The sequence below is a fragment of the Chelonia mydas genome, chromosome 1, assembly GCF_015237465.2.
Source record: "Chelonia mydas isolate rCheMyd1 chromosome 1, rCheMyd1.pri.v2, whole genome shotgun sequence".
In the NCBI taxonomy this organism is placed as follows: domain Eukaryota; kingdom Metazoa; phylum Chordata; order Testudines; family Cheloniidae; genus Chelonia; species Chelonia mydas.
Window position 1 is genome coordinate 69505600 of NC_057849.1, and position 20859 is coordinate 69526458.

Sequence of the window (20859 nt, forward strand, 5' to 3'; positions counted from 1 at the left end):
AATTTTAACATTTATGGCAAGTCCTGCTTCAATAAAAATTGCATAAATATATTTCATAAAACTGTACCAAATATAGATCCATTTACATTTTACTAAAATCACTGATTGGCAGAATACTCCAGCCTGAAATAAATTATTTTGCCAGGAAATAAAGTTAAAATAGTCTTTATTTCCAGTCAATACTGTTGTCTGCACTGACTGACTATTTTTTTTCTTATAACAAATGATTCATTGTTTCCTACCTTTATCTGTCATTTGATAGGTGAATATAATGCACAAAGCCTATTCTTCCTTGCCCATCAGCAAGACAATAATCAATAAAACTATTTAATGCAACTTACACTAGTACTCTTTTCAGATAAGAAGGTATATATCTCAGCTGTTACCACGCATAACATATACAGATAAAGATCATAAGTAATATCAGTACCTGTGCACTTTATCTCTTTACATGTCAGATCACATCTGGTTCCAGCTTAGTGATAGATTGGTCCATGTATATTGTGGCAAATGGCTGGCACTAGTATGATGGGTCTCACACTTTCTCTTCTTGGGGGGTGGGGGGTTCAGGGCACTGTTTCTTGCCCCTGAACTGGGGTATTAACTGCCCCACTAGTGTCCTAGAGGAGGGGAGTGGAGAGGGAGGGACCCAGGCCCACCCTCTACTCCAGGTCCCAGCCCAGGGGACCTAGGGATAGTGGTAAACCACTAGATCTAGCGGTTCTTACCCCTGGGCTACTTTCTTCTCCTGTCCTTCAGCTTGTGAGGCTTCCTGCCCTCCCTCTGCACAAACCAGGTGTCCCTTTAACTAGGGTCTTGTTCTTCTTAGCTCACCACAGAACTTCTCCAAACTCTCCTCTGCTTCCCTCCAAACTGCTCTCTGCTCCAACGCAAATCCACTCTACTTCAACTCCTCCAAACTGCTCTCTGCTCCAACACCAATCCACTCTGCTTCAACTCCTCCAAACTGCTCTCTGCTCCCACATCAATCCACTCTGCTTCAACTCCTCCAAACTGCTCTCTGCTCCAACACCAATCCACACTGCTTCAACTCCTCCTCTTGTCTGACTGAAGCAGGGGTTTTTTTTATCCTGTGACTGGCTTCAGGTGCTTTAATTGCCTTCAGTTGCTTTAATTAATTTATAGCAAACTTTCTTCCCACTACAGGGAATAAGGCTCCCTTTCTAACACTCTCCTGCTCCCCGCAGCCGTGCCCATCTTGTCGGGCACTCTCAGGAGAGGAATAATCGGTGACACTGGGCATGGCACTAGGTAACTCGAGGGGGTGGAAGACCACGAGTGTCGAGGAAGCCCCCCCGCTCTAGGCCACCAGGTAACTCAGGAGGGTGGAAGACCACGAGTGTTGAGGAAGCCCCCCCGCTCTGGGCCCAGGCTAGCCTGAACACTTCTCTCTCCTGAAGGCTGCTGTGTTATACCTTCTGTTTGCTCTTGTTTTGTTGCATAGTTTTGCTTTATCCTCTTTGGTGATTCTTTGTAAGTGTTACACAAATAAAATTCTTTTCTGCTTTAAAAAAACACTCTCCTGCTGCCCTCTGGCCATGCTGTATCACAATATTAATATTACAACTTTAAAAGATACATTAGAAGAACATTGTTAAGATTGTAAAGTCAAGCACTTAGAAGTTAGGAAATGCCAGAATTAAGGTTACGTGAATTCTGTAAGAAGGACACTAAATTAACTGACAAAAAGATTTTTCATCTCACAGAGCTGGAGCTACCAAACAGAATAGAGCCCCTAGGTCAGCCTGGGTTAGCCCTAAAAGACATTCAGAACTGACAGACTACTACAACTCTGTTGCCTTTTAAAACCATAGATTGTAATTAATTTGAATGCATGTTTGCTTGCTTTAACCTTGTAATAATGTTCTCATTTCTTTTCTTAGTTAATAAATCCTTAGTTAGTTTACTATGGTATTGGATACAAGCATTGTCTTTGATGTGAGATTTGAGTACAATTTGAATGGTCTCTGGGGACTGGAAGCAATCGTGATATTTTGTAGCTGTTTGTGTATAGCAGCCAACTAAGTCCAGCTTGCCTGGGTGGCAAAAAAGACCGGAATGGCCAAAGTGCTATCTGTGACTCCCTGATAAGAATGTTATAGTGCTTTAGGAGTTCATGCTTACTAATGGGTTGGTGAAATCTAAATATAGAACACACAACCAGTTTGGGTCTCTGTCCTGCTTCTTGACAGTCTCCCCTAAGGTTGGCAGTCATGGTTGTGAATCACTCTAGGCAGCGTGACAATGGGATCCTGCAGAATGATGCCTATTGTCATATAGAAACCTCACCTATAGCCCTGGTCTACACAATGGGGTTAGGTCAAATTTAACCACATTAGGTCAATTTTAAAGTGAATGCGTCTACACATCCAACCCCATTACGTCGACCTAAAGGGCTCTTAAAATTGACTTTTGTACTCCTCCCCGGTGAGGGGAGTAGAGCTAAAATCGACCTTCCTGGATTGAATTTGGGGTAGTGCGGATGCAATTCAATGTTATTAGCCTCCGGGAGCTATCCCAGAGTGCTCCAATGTGACTGCTCTGGACAGCACTTTGAACTCCGATGCACTAGCCAGGTACACAGGAAAAGCCCCGGGAACTTTTTAATTTCATTTCCTGTTTGGTCAGCATGCATGCTCAGCAGCACAGGTGACCATGCAGTCCCCCCAGAATCAAAAATGAGCTCCAGCATGGAGTGAATGAGAGACACTGGATCTGATTGCTGTGTGGGGAGAAGAATCTGTGCAGGCAGAACTCCGATCAAAAAGAAGAAATGCTAATATATATGCCAAAATTGCACAGGGCATGATGGACAGAGGCTACAACAGGGACACACAGCAGTGCCGCATGAAAGTCAAGGAGCTCAGGCAAGCCTACCAAAAGGCAAAGGAGACAAGCGGTCACTCTGGGTCAGAGCCCCATACATGCTACTTCAATGATCAACTGCATGGAATTCTAGGGGGGACCCTACAACTACCCCACCACTGTCCATGGACACCTGCAAGGAGGGAGTCTCATACAACATGGAGGAGGATTTTGTGGATGAGGAAGAGGAGGAGAATGAGCAGCAGGCAAGCAGTGAATCCATTCTCCCTGGCAGCCAGGACCTTTTCATCACCTTGGAGCCAATACCCTCCCAAGGCAGGATCCCTGACTCTGAAGGCGGAGAATGAGTGAGTACACATTTGTAACTACAGTACAGGGTTTAAAAGCAATAGTGTTTAATCTTTGATTTGCCCTGAAGAATTGGGCTGCATTCTCAGCCAGTACAGCTACTGGAAAAGTCTGTTAACATGTCTGGGGATGGAGCAAGAATCCTCCAGGGACATCTCCATGAAGCTCTCCTGGAGGTACTCTGAAAGCCTTTGCAGAAGTTTTCTGGGGGCGGGGGGCGGCTGCCTTATTCCGTCCTTCATGGTAGGACACTTTACCAAGCCAAGCCAGTAGCAAGTAGACTGGAATAATTGCAGCACAAAGCATGGCAGAGAATGGTCCTGGGTTTTGGTCGCATTCAAGCAACATTCGGTCTTTATCTTTCTGTGTTAGCCTCAGGAGCATGATATCATTCATGGTCACCTGGTTGAAATAGGGGAATTTTTGTAAGGGAACAGTAAAAGGACCCCGTTCATGCTGGGTTGTTTGCGCTTGGCTAAAAGGGATCATCCCGGAGAATAGTCAGGTGGTGGGGTAGGGGGAGGTATGTGCTGCACATCCACCCAAAAACCGCAGCTCCTCCTTTTAAATGTGAAACCCAACTGGCATTGCTTGCTATGGGAAAGGATGTTGCTGCAGTTTGAAACCATTCCCACATGTTATAAAGGTGTAAGAAGCCAACCCCGTGTATCAAAGGCTTACCATGGCTGCCTGGAAACCGAATTCTGTTGCCCAGCCATTTGTGATGTGTCACCATACCGGCAGGAGCTCAATATAAAAGGCAAAATGCAACCTTGTACCTAAACCACATGTGCTATCTGCTGTGAATTGCTTTATTCACTGTGAAAGAGTCTCCCTTTTGTTCTCAGAAATGTATCATCTTAAATTTTACTCTCCCTTTTTATCTCCCCCCATGTGCAAATTTTCTACGCTCCCCCTATCATCTCAGTCCCTGAGGTTATCACAAATTAGAAGGCGAAAAAAATGCACTAACGATGACATGTTTTCCAAGCTCATGCAGTTCTCCCACACTGATAGGGCACAGCTTAATGCATGGAGGCATTCAGTGGCAGAGGCCAGGAAAGCATTAAGGGAGCACGAAGAGCAGAGGCAGGAGGCGACGCTGAAGCTAATGGGGTAGCAAATGGAAATGGTGAAGCATCTGTTGGAGCTGCAGGAAAGCCAACAAGAGCACAGACCCCTGCTGCATCCATTGTATAACTGCCTGCCCTCCTCCCCAAGTTCCATATTCTCCTTACACAGATGCCCAAGAACGTGGGGGGAGGGGGAAAGGGAGGCTCCGGGCACCCAGCCACCCGACTCCAGAGGATGGCCCAAGTAACAGAAGACTGTCATTCAAACAGTTTTGATTTGTAGTGTGGCTACAATAAGCAATTGCCCTTGTCCTTCCCTCCTCCCTCACCCCACACCACCCGGGCTACCTTGTCAATTATCTCACTTTTTTTTAATTAATAAAGAAAGAATGCATGGTTTCAAAACAATAGTTACTTTATTTCCTTTGCCAGCTGTGATTGAAGGGGGGGGGGGGAGGTTAGCTTACAGGTAATTAAAATCAACAAAGGGGGTGGGTTTGCAGAAGGAGTAACAGACAGAACTGTCACACTGTAGCCTGACCAGTCATGAAACTGATTTTCAAAGCCTCTCTGATGCGCAGTGTGCCTAGCTGTGCTCTTCTAATCACCCTGGTATCTGGCTGCTCAAAATCGGCCACCAGGTGATTTGCCTCAACCTCCCAGCCCGCCATAAACGTCTCTGCCTTACTCTCACAGATATTATGGAGCACACAGCAAGCAGCAATAACAATGGGAATGTTGGTTGCACTGAGGTCTAACCTAGTCAGCAAACAGCACCAGCGAGCTTTTAAATATCCAAAGGCACATTCTACCACCATTCTGAACTTGCTCAGCCTATAATTGAACTCCTCCTTACTACTGTCCAGGCTGTCTGTGTATGGCTTCATGAGCCATGGGAGCAAGGGGTAGGCTGGGTCCCCAAGGATAACTATTGGCATTTCAACATCCCCAATGGCAATTTTCTGGTCTGGGAAGTAAGTTCCTTCTTGCAACTGCTCGAACAGCCCTGAGTTCCTAAAGATGCGAGCATCATGCACCTTTCCAGCCATCCCACGTTGATGTCGGTGAAACATCCCTTGTGATCCACCAGTGCTTGCAGCACCATTGAGAAGTACCCCTTGTGGTTTATGTACTGGTTGGCAAGGTGGTCCGGTGCCAAGATAGGGATATGTGTTCCGTCTATTGCCCCACCACAGTAAGGGAACCCCATTGCAGAAAGCCATCCAGTATGACCTGCACATTTCCCAGAGTCGCTACCCTTGATAGCAGAATATCAGTGATTGCACTGGCTACTTGGATCACAACAGTCCCCACAGTAGACTTGCCCACTCCAAATTTATTCCCGACTGACTGCTAGCAGTCAGGCGTTGCAAGCTTTCACAGGGCTATCACCATTCACTTCTCAACTGTCAAGGCAGCTCTCATCTTGGTATTCCTGCACCTCAGGGCGGGGGAAAGCAACTCAGAACATTCAAGGAAAGTGGCTTTATGCATGCGAAAGTTTTGCAGCCGCTGTGAATCATCCCATACCTGCAACACTATGAGGTCCCACTAGTCTGTGCTTGTTTGCTGGGCCAGAATCAGCGTTCCCCTGTATCAACCAGCCCCACAGCCACCACGATTTCCCAATTGCCACATCCCATGCTTTCAGGAACATCTGTTTCCATGTCCTCATCACAATTGTCCTCGTGCTGACATCTCTTAGACCGGTTCTGTACATACTCCAGGATAATGTGCGAGGTATTTACAACGCTCACAACAGCAGCGGTGAGCTGAGCGGGCTCCATGCTTGCCATAGTATGGTGTCTGCACGGGTAACCCAGAAAAAAAGGTGCAAAATGATTGTCTGCTGTTGCTTTCATGGACGGAGGAAGGGAGGGGTGAGTGACGACATGTACCCAAAACCACCCTCGACAATGTTTTTGCCCCATCAGGCATTGGGAGCTTAATCCAATATTCTAATGGGCAGTGGAGACTGAGGGAACGGTGGGATAGCTACGCACAGTGCATCGCTCCATAAGTTGATGCTAGCCATGGTATTGAGGACACACTCCCTCAACTTAATGCGCTTAGTGGGGACATACACAATCGACTGTATAAAATCAATTGCTAAAAATCGACTTCTATAAAATTGAACTAATTTCATAGTGTAGTAATACCCGTAGTGACCTTCAGGTATTTTGATCTAGACTTGCATCAAGTCTCTAATTTAAAACTACGCAACCAGATTAATGAATTCAGTTAGGTCTGCATGGGAAAATCATTCCTCACTAACACTACGAAAGTCTTGTGTGGTTTTGTGATGTGGTCTGGTACAGGGTAGTGTAGAGTTATTCTAATTAAAGCTAAGGATTTGACAAATATCCAGGTAGAGATAGTAGGTGTCCAGTGATTTGTTTTCACCCCAGAGAACAGCACTCCCTAGTTCCCTGTCAATGATTGCAGTCCTTAAATGCTGATACCTTCAGAGGGCATTTCTTTCCCATGGATTCTAAATTGGTAACCTTGTTTGATAACTTCCATGCTGTGGAAGTGATAGTAACCATAAGGGAATTAATGTGTCAGACTTTAAATTCAGACAGCAAGACAAATGAACATTGAGCCCTGATTATGTACTTTTGTACCGAAGACTTGTCCTGGCGTCCCGTACATTCACATCTCTTTCCCTTCACATTAGGCTACTTTGAAAGATCATAAAGTGTGAGAATAGAATGAGGTTCTATTTCTCCTGATGCAAACTTTTCAGAGAGTTCAAGACCCCAATGCTCATGACAGAAAACTCAAAGATAAATTGTTTAGGTTGAGAATACAAATGTTGATTTGGATTATAAAGCTACATAACCCTTCTACCACATGAACTTGGCAGCAACAAAGGCTGTGTTCAATATCAATATCCTTGTGATGCAGTGGAGCAGCCCCACACTGGTACCACAGGGGTTAACCCTTCCTTTCTAGCAGAGGAAGCCAAGCCCCGGAGGCTCTGCTGGACATCCTTCAACTGGAGAACAGGTATAAAAGCCTGCAGAGCTACTCAGTCAGGGCTGAGGGGCTGACCACCAGAGGGTAAGGAGGCACACTGCCAGCTCCTGAAGAGGAACAGCCTGAGCTCCAAGACCCGGAAGCCAGCCAGACTGGATTGCACCCCTATGCCCAGATGGAATATGTCACAGATGGGGAACACATCAGAGGACCCCCAGACATGGAAGAGCCGGAGGTTACGGAAGGAAGTGACATGGGGAACTTCAGAAGAAAACAGTGTTTGAGCTGCACTGAGGCTCAGCGTGTTTCGGACGGATCCCCGCTGAGCCAGTGGCAAGGGGAACTTGCCACTACCAGGGCCCTGGGTCAGGACTAGGTGGAAAGGGCGGTTCTGGGTCCCCCTACCATCCAGCCCTCTGCCCCCTGGAAGGGGGGTGGCCCAGCATGTGAATCATATGGACTCCTTCCACTAGGCCACTCTGACCCTCATGTGAGGGGTGATTCTATGGACTCTGGTAATTGGGCTGCACTGTCCTGATGCTGGGGTGACTTTGATGTACTCTGGCCTTTAGGTTGCACTACCCTAACTAAGAGGGGTGATTGCATGGAGAGAGGCCATTAGGCCGCACCGTGCCGCCCACAGAGAGGCAAGCACGCAAACTTGGGAGTGGCAAGGTTCTGACATACCACCACCCCGTGCCCCAATGGGGCGATAAGGTGCCAGACCCGCCACAATCCTCTTAACATGAGAAAAGAGAATTGGCTTGAGTACCCACCCAGTAATCTGGGAAAGCTAAACAGACCCCTTGGACACCTCTAAAAGGCAATATTTTTCCACTCTTAAACACTGAGAACTTTTCATAAAAGAGAAAGGGAGCCAAGCATTAGTTTGGGAAAACACCACAGCCACATTCAAAAGCATGCAGCCATAAGCAAAAACATAACCCCACAGTGTGTTGAGCACTGTCCTCTGCTTCAGTTTCCCACCTTGTGGTGGGAAAGTCACATGGACGAATGTCCCTTTAATACATCACTCCCCTCTTCCTCCACTGAACCCCTCACATGGCTAGTGGTTAGTGAAGCCATGGTTAGTGAAGCCCCAGAGTTCAAAGGTATGTTCACAGAGGTTCACTTTCCACCCCAGAAAGGTGGGGGCATCGAGCAATGTCTCTATGGTAATTGTGCATCTCTGCAACTGTCTAAAGTGAATTGTATTCCAAAATTAGCCGAAATTGATCAAGCAAGCAGCTCTGTCTACTGAACACCTAGGCAGAGTAGGTGTGTCTATGCAACCAGAGTCTGTTCCCTTAGTCTTTCCATCCAGCTCATTACTAGATGTCAGGGGAGAGCTCACACAGACCCTGCTTACAGCTACATGTATCTCACATGGTGGGAATGGTAATTAAAAGAGAATTGACACCTGCTATCTCCTAATTTTGGTTTTATAATGTTAGTTATATTGCTATTCATGAATTGAAAAATAACTGTTTAATTGTTAGCTAAAGGATAAGAAATTAATCATGTAATAGATTAAGTTTAAATGGTAATAATGAAAATTATGTTATGTACCAAGTAAAATGGCTTACAAACTAATCTGAAGTTTATAAAATGTGAGGTACCCCCTGGGACTAAGGTATTCTAAACAGGGCCGGCTCTAGGATTTTTGCTGCCCCAAGCAAAAAAATTTGTGGCCACCCCTGCTTTTTTTCGTACCGCCCCACCCGCTCCCAGCTCCGCCCCAACTCCACCCTGTCCCAACCCTTCCCCCAAATCCCTGGCCCCGCCTCCTCCTCCAGGCATTCTGCATTTCCCCCGCATTGCTTCCTGCGGCTCTCCCTGCTGCCCTAGCTCACCTCCGCTCTGCCTGCTTCCCTGAACATGCCGCCACTCCGCATCTCCCCCCTCCCTCTCAGGCAAGGGAGAGGCAGCGTGTTCAGGGGAGCCGGCGGAGCGGAGGTGAGTGTGGGGGGGAGCAAAGGATGTAACGGGGGGGGATTTAGAGGAACCGCTCCCCTCCCCAGCTCACCTGCGCTTCACCACTGCTGCCTCCCCTAGCGCGCTGCCACTTGGCTTCTCCTCCCTCCCAGGCTTGCTGCGTGAAACAGCTGTTTGACGTGTGGCAAGCCTGGGAGAGAGGGGGAAGAAGCAGAGTGGCGGTGGTGAGCTCAGGGGAGCAGGCGGAGACGGAGCAGAGGCAAGGGCATATTTCTATGTGGCGGGGGCATATTTCTAGGGGCTGCATGGCCGGAGCTGGAATGCCGCTCCTAAAAATGTGCCGCCCCAACCAGCTGCTTGTTTTGCTGGTGCCTAGAGCTGGCCCTGGTTCTAAAGCAACCCCTCATTCCATGGAGTGTGGGTAGCGGGGTGGGTGGGGCGGAGTGGGGGAAAGAGACATGTGAGTGAGGACTGGTTTGCATAAACTTGAATATGTTTTGTGGGAATAAACTTTAGTTCTTTAATTTAAGTAGGATTCAGATGAAAAAGATCTAAATGGGTTCTATTTGTATGTCCTGTTGTTGAGAACAGGGTGGCTGTTCACCCAGTTAAACCACAAACAGTTGGTTCCCCAGTTCATTGCTGATAAAAGGCAAAGGACAAGGGATGGTTGCCAAGAGGGGCCTATGAGTATATTTTATGACATACCGAGAAGATGTGTGAGAAGTGTGTGTTTGTGAGGAGAAATAAATAAATAAAAAGCAACGACAGACCTTGTTAGGCCATAAATCGCATCCATGAATGTGTCAAAGGTCCTAATGCATTCACCTGCACCCCCTCACTCTTACCCCAATGGATGAAGAAAGCTAAAACAATTGCACGGAGTTGTCTCCTTTTTATCACATGCTTCCTTATAATTTAGGAGAACTGATGCTTGCGCTCTAACAATGGATATGGTAGCAGAAGTGCCAATTGAAGAGGGAACTTTCCAAAGAGGCTGTAGCCCTTGGAGCTCTGATCAGCTCAGCAGCTTGAAGTCTGAGTGGTTAATTGGTTGCTGGTGGTGAGGGGCAGAGCTGAGGTGAGCTAAGCAGGGAAGAATTGGTATAAAAGTTACTTGCTCGGTGAACTAGAGAGCTGCAAATAAATGCAGCTAACAGGTGCATTTTGGATGGAGTTTGAAAAGGGAGTGTGAAAGGCTTTCCTTCCAGATTCAGTACTGCGTGTGAGCTCAAGATGCCTAGTGATGAAACAGTAGTGGTGACCTGAAATGGATGTGCCATATTATTTTTCCTGCCCGAAGACAAAAGGATTTCCTAGGCATGAAGTGCAAGTTGATGGCTGTGCTGGAGGGGAAAAAAAAAGATTCTTGGTTGGGGTGGGGGAGGCATGCTGTGATGCTACTTAGAATCAGAGAAGCTAAGGAATTCCTAGACAATCTGATTTGCAGAAACACCAGTATCCCAGGTTCAAGGAAGAATGGAGCTTCCCACAAGGAATCAGTGAGAGAGGAAGTAAAGGAGGCCTGGCATTTCAGAAACAGAGGAAGAGGTCACAGTGACATTCTACATGACTGGAGACAGATGAAACTAGACAGACTGTGGTCATCAGAGAGTAGAAAAGCAAGAGGAATTCCAAACAGCTACAAGTTTCAAATTCATATCAGGTCATCAATGTGGAAACTATGGAAGATACATCTCAAGATGCAGCAGGTCCAAGGGAACACAGAGATGTATGGGACACATGTGGGGATGGGAGCTCAGCCCAACCTGTAAGAAAATAAAGCTTGCCTGCAAAGAGTTCTCCAACCATCCAAGGAAGAGAGATGATCTTTACTGGATATTCAATATTCAGAAGAATTGGAAGAACATTCTGCAAGGGACAGGCAGACAATATGATAGTGTGCTGCCTTCCAGGAGATAAGACATGAGACATCACTCAAAGATTGGACAGGCTTCTGAAGTCTACAGGAAAAAATCCATTGGTGATGCCTCATATCCGCATTAATGACACTGCATTGCGGGATATCTTTCAGTTACTAGATGACTTCAGGGAACCTGGAAGAGTGCTGAAGAAGAAAAATATTCCACAGGAATGGTTCCCTTTCCACAAGCAAAGCAAGACAGAAGGCAGAAGATGCTGGAAATGAATAGCCGGCTAGATAAGTGATGTAGGGTGGAGGGGGTTCATTTTCTGGAACACTGGCCCGCCTTGTATGGTCAGATGGGTTTCTATAATTTGGATGGCCTTCATCTCAGTAGAAGTGGGACAAATCTACTTGGGGACAGGCTGTCTAGGGTAGTTAAGAGGGGGGTACATGAATAGAAAAGGGGGAGGGGAAAAGGGGGATGTTATGAGCACTCAGAGGAAAATTGAAATGTTGAAAACAAAATTAATCAAGGAGACAAAAGACATGAAGAGAATAAACTCTTCAATTGTGTATACACTAATTCTAGGAGCCTGGGTAACAAAAGGGAATTGGAATTGCTCATTTATGAACACAAATTCAATCTAGTTGGTATTACTGAAATCTGGTGCAATGATTTGTATAACTGTAATGAAAAGGAAATAGTTATGTCATAAATATAAAGGGAAGGGTAACCACCTTTCTGTACACAGAACTATAAAATCCCTCCTGGCCAGAGGCAAAACCCTTTCACCTGTAAAGGGTTAAGAAGTTACGATAACCTCGCTGGCACCTGACCAAAATGACCAATGAGGAGACAAGATACTTTCAAATCTGGAGGTGGGGTGGGGGAGAACAAAGGGTCTGTCTGTCTGTGTGATGCTTTTGCCAGGACCAGTTCAGGAATGCTCTTCAGAACTTCTGTTAAATTAGTAAGTAATCTAGCTAGAAATGCGTAAGATTTCCTTTTGTTAAATGGCTGGTAAAATAGGTTGTGCTGAATGGAATGTTTATTCCTGTTTTTGTGTCTTTTTGTAACTTAAGGTTTTGCCTAGAGGGATTCTCTATGCTTTGAATCTGATTACCCTGTAAGGTATTTACCATCCTGATTTTACAGAGGTGATTCTTTTACTTTTTCTTTAATTAAAATTCTTCTTTTAAGAACCTGATTACTTTTTCATTGTTCTTAAGAGCCAAGGGTTTGGGTCTGTGTTCACCTATGCAACTTGGTGAGGATTTTTATCAAGCCTTCCCCAGGAAAGGTGGTGTAGGGCTTGGGGGGATATTTTTGGGGGAAGACATCTCCAAGTGGGCTCTTTCCCTGTTCTTTGTTTAAAATGCTTGGTGGTGGCAGCATAGGGTTCAAGGACAAGGCAAAGTTTGTACCTTGAGGAAGTTTTTAACCTAAGCTGGTAAGAATAAGCTTAGGGGGTCTTTCATGCAGCTCCCCACATCTGTACCATAGAGTTCAGAGTGGGGAAGGCACCTTGACAGGTTATAACCTATTTAGGAAAGATCAAGTGGGAAAAAGGGGAGAAGGATTGGTGATCTATATAAAAAAATGACATTATCTGTTTCCAAAACACTGTTAGCTTTGATGAAAATGATCTTGAATTCTTATGGGTCAATGTCCTAACAGATAAAGAACAAGATGGGATACTAGTTGGTTTCTTCTACAGACCATCAAATCACACTGTGGAACAGAATGACCACTTCCCCATGCATCTATATATAATGTGTCAGAAAGAAAAACAAACAAAAATGTTGTGTGATCATGGGGATTTCAAGTTTAGTGACATATGCTGGAGATCTCATGCTGCCAGTACTAAAATATCCTTGGAATTTCTAAACATTAGAGATAACAATTACCTAACTTAGAAAGTGTTGCAGCCGACATGAGGCTGGAACACTACCATGAACTCTCTTCATATGAAACCACTGTATCTGAAGCAATGCTAAATGTGATCTCCATATTATCAAAGAGATTGATATAGAACCATGTAGAAAAGAGCTTGAAATGGCAACCACCTCCCTAGCACCAGGAAAGACTGTAGGAAAAGATAGAATTCTAGCTGAAGTATTGAAACAAATGTTTTACTTGCCTAGCTCAAGACATAAAGGATGACCAACATCACAACAGACAAAGGAGGTCAGAGTGATTGCAACTACTACAGCGGAATCTCAGCCTCACCTCAGTCCCTGGAAAAATCATGGAGCAGGTGCTCAAGGAATCAATTCTGAAGCACTTAGAGGAAAAGAAAGTGATCAGGAACACTCAGCATGGATTCACCAAGGGCAAGTCATGCCTGACTAACGTATTTGCCTTCTATGATGAGATAACTGGCTCTGTGGATGAGGGGAAAGCAATGGTGATCAATGGCTCCATGTCTAGTCGACAGCTGGTATCAACCGGTGTACCTCAAGGATTGGTCCTGGGGCCGGTTTTGTTCAATATCTTCATTAACGATCTGGTGGATGGCGTGGATTGTACCCTCAACAAGTTTGCAGATGACACTAAACTGGGAGGAGTGGTAGATACGCTGGAGGGTAGGGATAGTATACAGAAGGACCTAGACAAATTAGAGGATTGGGCCAAAAGAAATCTGATGAGGTACAACAAGGACAAGTGCAGAGTCCTGCAGTTAGGACGGAAGAATCCCATGCACCGCTACAGACTAGGGACCGAATGGCTCTGCAGCAGTTCTGCAGAAAAGGACCTAGGGGTTACAGTGGACGAGAAGCTGGATATAAGACAACAGTGTCCCCTATTTGCCAAGAAGGCTTACTGCATTTTGGGCTGTATAAGTAGGAGCACTGCCAGCAGATCAAGGGACATGATCGTTCCCCTCTATTCAGTATTGGTGAGGCCTCATCTGGAGTACTGTGTCCAGTTTTGGGCCCCACACTACAACAAGGGTGTGGAAAAATTGGAAGCGTCCAGCGGAGAGCAACAAAAATGATTGGGAGCTGGAGCACTTAACCTATGAGGAGAGGCTGAGGGAACTGGAATTATTTAGTCTGCAGAAGAGAAGACTGAGGAGGGATTTGATAGCTGAAAGGGGGTTCCAAAGAGGAAGGATCTAGACTGTTTTCAATGGTAGCAGATGACAGAACAAGGAGTAATGGTCTCAAGTTGCAGTGGGGGAAGTTTAGGTTGGATATTAGGGAAAACTTTTTCACAAGGAGGGTGGTGAAACACAGGAATGGGTTACCTAGGGAGGTGGTGGAATCTCCTTCCTTTGAGGTTTTTAAGATCAGGCTTGACAAAGCCCTGGCTGGGATGATTTAGTTGGGGATTGGTCCTGCTTTGAGCAGGGGGTTGAACTAGATGACCTCTTGAGGTCCCTTCCAATCCTGATAGTCTATGATTCTAAGAATCTCTCTTTAGTGTTGCTGGTGAGGTTTTAGCATTGGTCATTCTCAGAAGACTTCAAGTTCTTGCTGAATGTGTGTATCCAGAGAGTCAGTGAAGCTTCCATGGCAGTAGATCAGCTATCAACAGAGTCTTCACACTAATACAACTGCAAGAAAAGTGTTGAGAACAAGGAAAGCTTTTCTATGTGGACTTCATAGATATTAGTGAGGCTTCTGATCTGATCAAAAGGGTTTTTCAGTTGGTAGAAAGAATCAGTTGCTTCCCAATCCTCTTCAGTCTCATTCAATCCTTACATGATGGCATGAAGGCTACAGTCCAGTATGATAGCAATCAGTTTGACAGCTTTGAAATCTACAGTGCTGACTATCAAGCTGTTTAGAATGGCTCTTGAATGTGGGTGTCAACCCCAGGGAAGACTAATTCAAACCAGGACACAAACCACAAACAGATTGTATGTTCTACAATTAGATTTCATCAGCCACTCCTCAAGTGTTGTAACAGCCTTAACATGGAGTCAAAAACAGTCCCCTTGGGCACTCCGTCTATCTTGCCACCCAGGCAAGCCTGGCTTTGTGCTAGATGGTCCCTGATACCAAAAATCACACCAAAATTCTCCAAGTCTCAAAGGATCAGTCACTTACCCCAGATTAATTGCACCTCAGAACTCAAACCAAAGACAATACTTGTAGCCAATCCTATAATAAACTAACAAAGATATTATTAACTAGGAAAAAAGAAATAAGAGTTATTTACGAGGTTAAAGCAAGTAAGCATACACCCACAAATGAGTTACTGGTCCTACATTCCAAAAAAGTTGATAGTAGCTGCTATATATGCAAGCTCTATATATCCTTTAGGGCTAACCCAAACAAAGCAGCTTGGGGATCCCTTTTTTATGCTTAGAATTACTGCCATCTATGAATTCTAAGCAGCGTAGTGATAATAATTTCTCTTTAACAGCGATTTTATTCCCTTCCCCAGCTGTAATGGAACAAGATCGTGTGCATGTACCCTCTTCATCGGTGTGAGGGAAGCAATCAACAAAGTCTTTTGTCCACTGTTGTGCCACAACGGTTTGTCTGGTATCTATAGGCCTTCTTTTGATGGGGAGGAGATTAACCTCTTGTGGTAAAGTAGTATTTCACACTTGATAATGCTTCTGTCCTGACTGTGGGGTTTTAGCAAATACTTTTACAGTTTCAGAACAAACACTTAAATATTACCTTATAACGTGGGATACAGATATTATAAGTAAGATTAATACATGCAGTAGCCAACAAACATTTCATAAAGTCTAAACACATTCTTATAACTCTAATATCTATTTTAACAATACTAACACACAGGAGAGCCAGACTGGTTTTCAGTTATGCATTTGTCAATGTTCAGTGAGGCCTTGGCATGTATTGGCATCTGGTCTGCTAGCATCACAGTAACAAATAGGGATTTGGCACCAAAGATTCTCAGTATATTCTTCTCTCTGCTGCTTTGTCATGCTTTCTCAACTAGCACAAAGGGTGCATATCTCTGTAGAATGGAAATGGAAATGGAAACTCTTCAACCTTGCACATCTAAAAGCAAAAACCAAAGTCAAACATTTGCTGATAAGTTAATTGCTTTTCACCAAGAATGCAGTGCTTGTTGCACACACTGAAGAGGAGATCCAGCAACTTTTCTATAGTTTTCTGATAGTTTCTGATAAATTTGGACTAACCATCAGTCTAAAGAAGACACCGATTATGTCACAATGTACGTTGACGACACCAGAAGTTTTAACCACAGGTTCTTCATTGTAGAGTACCTGCAAGGAAATAAAAATTACTACCTTCTCACCGTCATTCTCTGGAAAATTCAGAGAACTAACTTCATTAGTCTCCCACCCACCTCTGTCTTACCAGCCACGGCTCCTAAGTCTATAGACACTTGGAAACTTTTGTAAAGTCTTCTAAGCACCCATATGCATCTTTAGGCACCTAAATACCTTTGAAAATCTGGCCCTAAGTTCTTACTCTTGCATGTGATTTGACAGCCCAGGGTCAAGAGGTATGTTTTTGACATGCTGACATTTTTTCAGGTAGTCTCTACAAGAGAAACTTTAAAAAAAAAAAGGCAGTTATATAAGTAGTTTCATAGTTCAGGAGCCTGAGACGATCTATCTGATCACAAGGATTGTCCCAGACATTTAATTATGACAATTTATTTCACTCTATCTGCTCAATGGGCTTGAATCTCTACTTTTTTGCACCTTGTGTAGTCATTTGTATGCGTGAGAATGATTTGATAGTGGAAGCAAAATGCTAGGTTTCTGATGTGGTAGTATTTGACACCCACTTTGCACTCACTTTGCACACACACAAATGATGCAAGACAGCATAAAATCAGGCCTGCATTCTTTATGGCATTGTTCAAGATTATTTCTTTACTTGTTTATCTAGCTCTGCCCACAGATCATGGTGGAAAATTGAAAAAAATACCATGTTAAAATATGAACCTAATTAATAAAGACTACAAATCTTGGGCAAATCTATCGATCTATCTGTCTCAGGGTTTATATTGCTGGCTATCACTGTAGTAATATCTGAGGGTCTTCCACCTAAAATGGATAGCAAAAGCAAAGTCCTTAGTGGACTTCATGGAGTGCCTGTCACTATTCCCATTTCAAGTTAAAAGTTCTACTTGAGATAGGGTTTTTTGTTTTGAATTTTTTAGATTTTATTAATTATTTAAATGGTTAGTTGTTGGTTTTTTGAGGTAGTAGAGGGGGATCAATAGTGTGTAATTTTTATGATGGAGAGGAGTTTTCAGAGAGGAAAGTTTTGCAGCATTTTCTAAGAACTTGAAATCACCTAAACTACTCTGGATGTTTGTCCCAAAGCTGGATCCATGTTGGTGATATTTCCCTTATATTTCACTTATCAAAGCACTCATCATGCAATCTGATCTCTGCTGATGGACCCCTCTGCCAGTATGGAATCCTACTGAAACCACTGTGCCTCCCAACAAGGGCAGAGGTCCAATAGTCTGGATCAGTTTGAAGGATCATGGCCCAAATGTGCAAATTCTTTTTAACTTGGTGATAATCATGAAATGAAAATCATATTTTTACCTTAGTCTGTATGGGAGGGGGAAATATTTCACTCAGACATGTCAGCTTCAATCCTAGACTTTCTGCTGAATGTCTTAGAAAGCACCAAATAAAGCTATCATATTTCCATCCAGCTACCTTGTCAAATTGAAAATCTCAGCTATGACATTCCCTCAGAGAGAGTTTTGCAAATAAGTACAAGACTTTTACTTTGTTCTATCAGACTAGCTTGGCTTTATTATTATCATACATAATCTTCAGGCATGTAATAAATCAGTTGTGCTGTCTTTGAGCTCATTGTATCCACGTCACAGCTTCTGCCTTCAGGCTTTCAATCCAGGCTTGTGTCGTTTCTTACATGGATGAATAAGGTTCATGATCGGATGCATTGTGTATTCATCAGTTTCCAAAGCACTCCTTTTCTACACAAGACTATGATTTCAGTGTTTGGTATTTTAAGATGTGAATATCACAGCAGCATAACTAAAATTATTGGATCTGGTTTATTCATTGAATTTATTTTTTCATAACAATACATGTAGAAATTACAGCAAAATTAACTTGAGATTATAATGAACCTTAAAAAATAGGAAATTGCTTCTTAGTTAATGAAGTGTTTGAATACTGATCATTTAGGATTATTTATATTGCCAATATTATACTATTTTTATGTTCATTGTAGCATACTGTGATAAAGAAATATTAAATTGATGCACCTCAATTATACTTTGCTCAGTTTAGTTGCCCACTGCAAAATCCATATATGCAAATTATATCTATCTATTTGGCAACTCATATTATTTGTCTTGCTTGCTGAACACTTCATTTACTGCATTACTTCATTTATTGATAGAATTCCAGACCTTCAGGACTCTGATTCTTTGTTTGATTAGTCATTTCTATTGTTATTTTATCTTACCTTTTACTAAAGCTTTTTTTTCACAAATAATGCTGGGAAACAAGATGATTTCCTGTTCCAATCTGTAAATTAAAATTATGAACATTTACAGATAGTTTTAAAAGATTCATACACATAATCTGAAAGTCTTTTTCATATGTTTTTAATGGAAACAGGTTAGCAATAAGCAATCCTTCTTGATGAATTCATAGCTTTAATATCTAGGGTACAGTTATTGGGCCCAGTTCAAAGGCATACCTGAATTCTGCTTGGTGCAGCACATGAGTGGCAGGCAACTGTAGCTTTAGCTATCTGATTTTTAGGCTGCCTGGAGTTTGGTTTAGCCCTTGGGTACTGTCGGAGCAGCCACAGCATCATTACATTACCCATATCTGTCATCGCAAGGTCACAGACCCTGACATGTCTCCCCTGCTAGGACTTGTGAGCATGAAGTGGACTTGGAAATCTCCTTATGGCACAGGTTTTCCATTGGGTCTGGATCAATGAAGTAGCTTAAAAGTGGTCATGGAAGACCTTTGAATGGAGTTAAATTAGAATCCCATAAGCTGTATGTGGTTCTGCTAATAAATAGAACCGTATCACGAAACTAAGTACTAGCAGCATCATGCAAAACATAAATAAAACTAGAGTCCTGCCACATGTGGAGTTTACATAGAGAAGGCAAGAAACCTTTTTTTTTTTTTTTTGGTTATTATTTTCTCTTATTTCATATTGAATGTGTGTGAGTGGACTGTGGACCTCATAGAAGAAGTGATGATTATATTTCCTTTTAACTCTGTCAGGGTTCTTTCCCCACTCTGAACTCTGGGGTACAGATGTGGGGTCCCACATGAAAGACCCCCGAAGCTTATTTCTACCAACTTAGGTTAAAACTTTCCCAAGATACAAAATTCCCCGTATCTGGGATTCAGTATGCTGCTGCCATCACCACGCGATTTAACAAAGAAACGGGGAAGAGACCACTTGGAGATGTCTTCCCCCAAAATATCCCCCAAGCCTTACACGCCCTTTCCTGGGGAGGCTTGAGAATAAACAAGATGAGCACAGACCAGCCTTGCATTTTTAGGACCCTAAAAACCCAATCAGATTCTTAAAAAAAAGAACTTTATTAGAAGAACAAAAAACAAACAAACAAAAAAGAACAACTCTGTAAGATTAGAATGGAAGATAATCTCACAGGCAGTCAAATTCAAAACATAGAGATCCCTCTAGGCAAAACCTTAAGTTACAAAAAGACACAAAAACAGGAATACACATTTCCTCCAGCACAGCGAATTTTACAAGCCAAAAACAAAAGAAAATCTAATGCATTTTTTAGCTAGATTACTTACTAACTTTTTAGGAGTTGGATTGCTTGCTTTCTTGATCTGTCCCTGGCAGAGGCATCACACAGACAGACAGACAAAGCCTTTCCCTCCCCCTCCCCCCCATGATTTGAAGGTCTCTTGTCCCTTTATTGGTCATTTTGGTCAGGTGCTAGCCAGGTTACTTGAGCTTCTTAACCCTTTACAGGTAAGAGGATTTTATAGTATTGTATCAGAGCTTCTTAACCCCTTCTCTTTATATTTATGACAAACCCCCTTAACCACACATGTGTACACTTTATTGCCTGCTTTCCATTGTTTTTTAAGATAGCCTTTAAACATGAATACAGTAGTTAAATATTTAACTTACCTGTGGTATACCACTGGTTAAGATGGTGAGTAATTAATGCTCTCATTCAGTATTCAACCTGTTGGAACTAACAAGTGATAGTTAATGGCAAGATCAATCAAATTCTGAATTTGCTCTCAAGATCAAATTGTTTTACATCTGGTAATATCTTCAGTGTCTTTCCCCCACTATTTCTTACTGAAAAATAGCACATTCAAGAGGTGGTACTGAATTATTCAGTATTCTTTGAACTTTATAGAGTTGCAAGCCAGACACTCATTTAAAATTTGTATTATATATAATTTGCTATTTCCAAGAGTTTAGACATTCTTGATTTAGATAGTGATTTAGATATTCCTGATTCCAACTCAGCAAAACACTTAAGCATGTGTTCAACCTTGTGTACATAAGTACATGTGTAGTACCACTGATGAGGTCCAAAGCTTCCGAATGCCAAATAAGCAACCGTAGCCTCACATCTGTGGCAGCCTTTGCAACCGCTTTGTTCTTTCTCTATCGAGGGACAATAGTTTGCTGATATACACAGACATGGATCCACTGGTTCTGCCTCAAGTCATCCCTGACTCCAAATGCTTGGGTGTACCCAGAGAATATAAATCTTCTGTCCAAGGCTTTCTGAAATTCTAACTTCCTCACCCTCTATGTCTGGAAACTGCCTTATTTCTTCTGTGTCTGGAATCCTCTACACCCTGGATGTTTGGTGTCTGGATTTTGCCA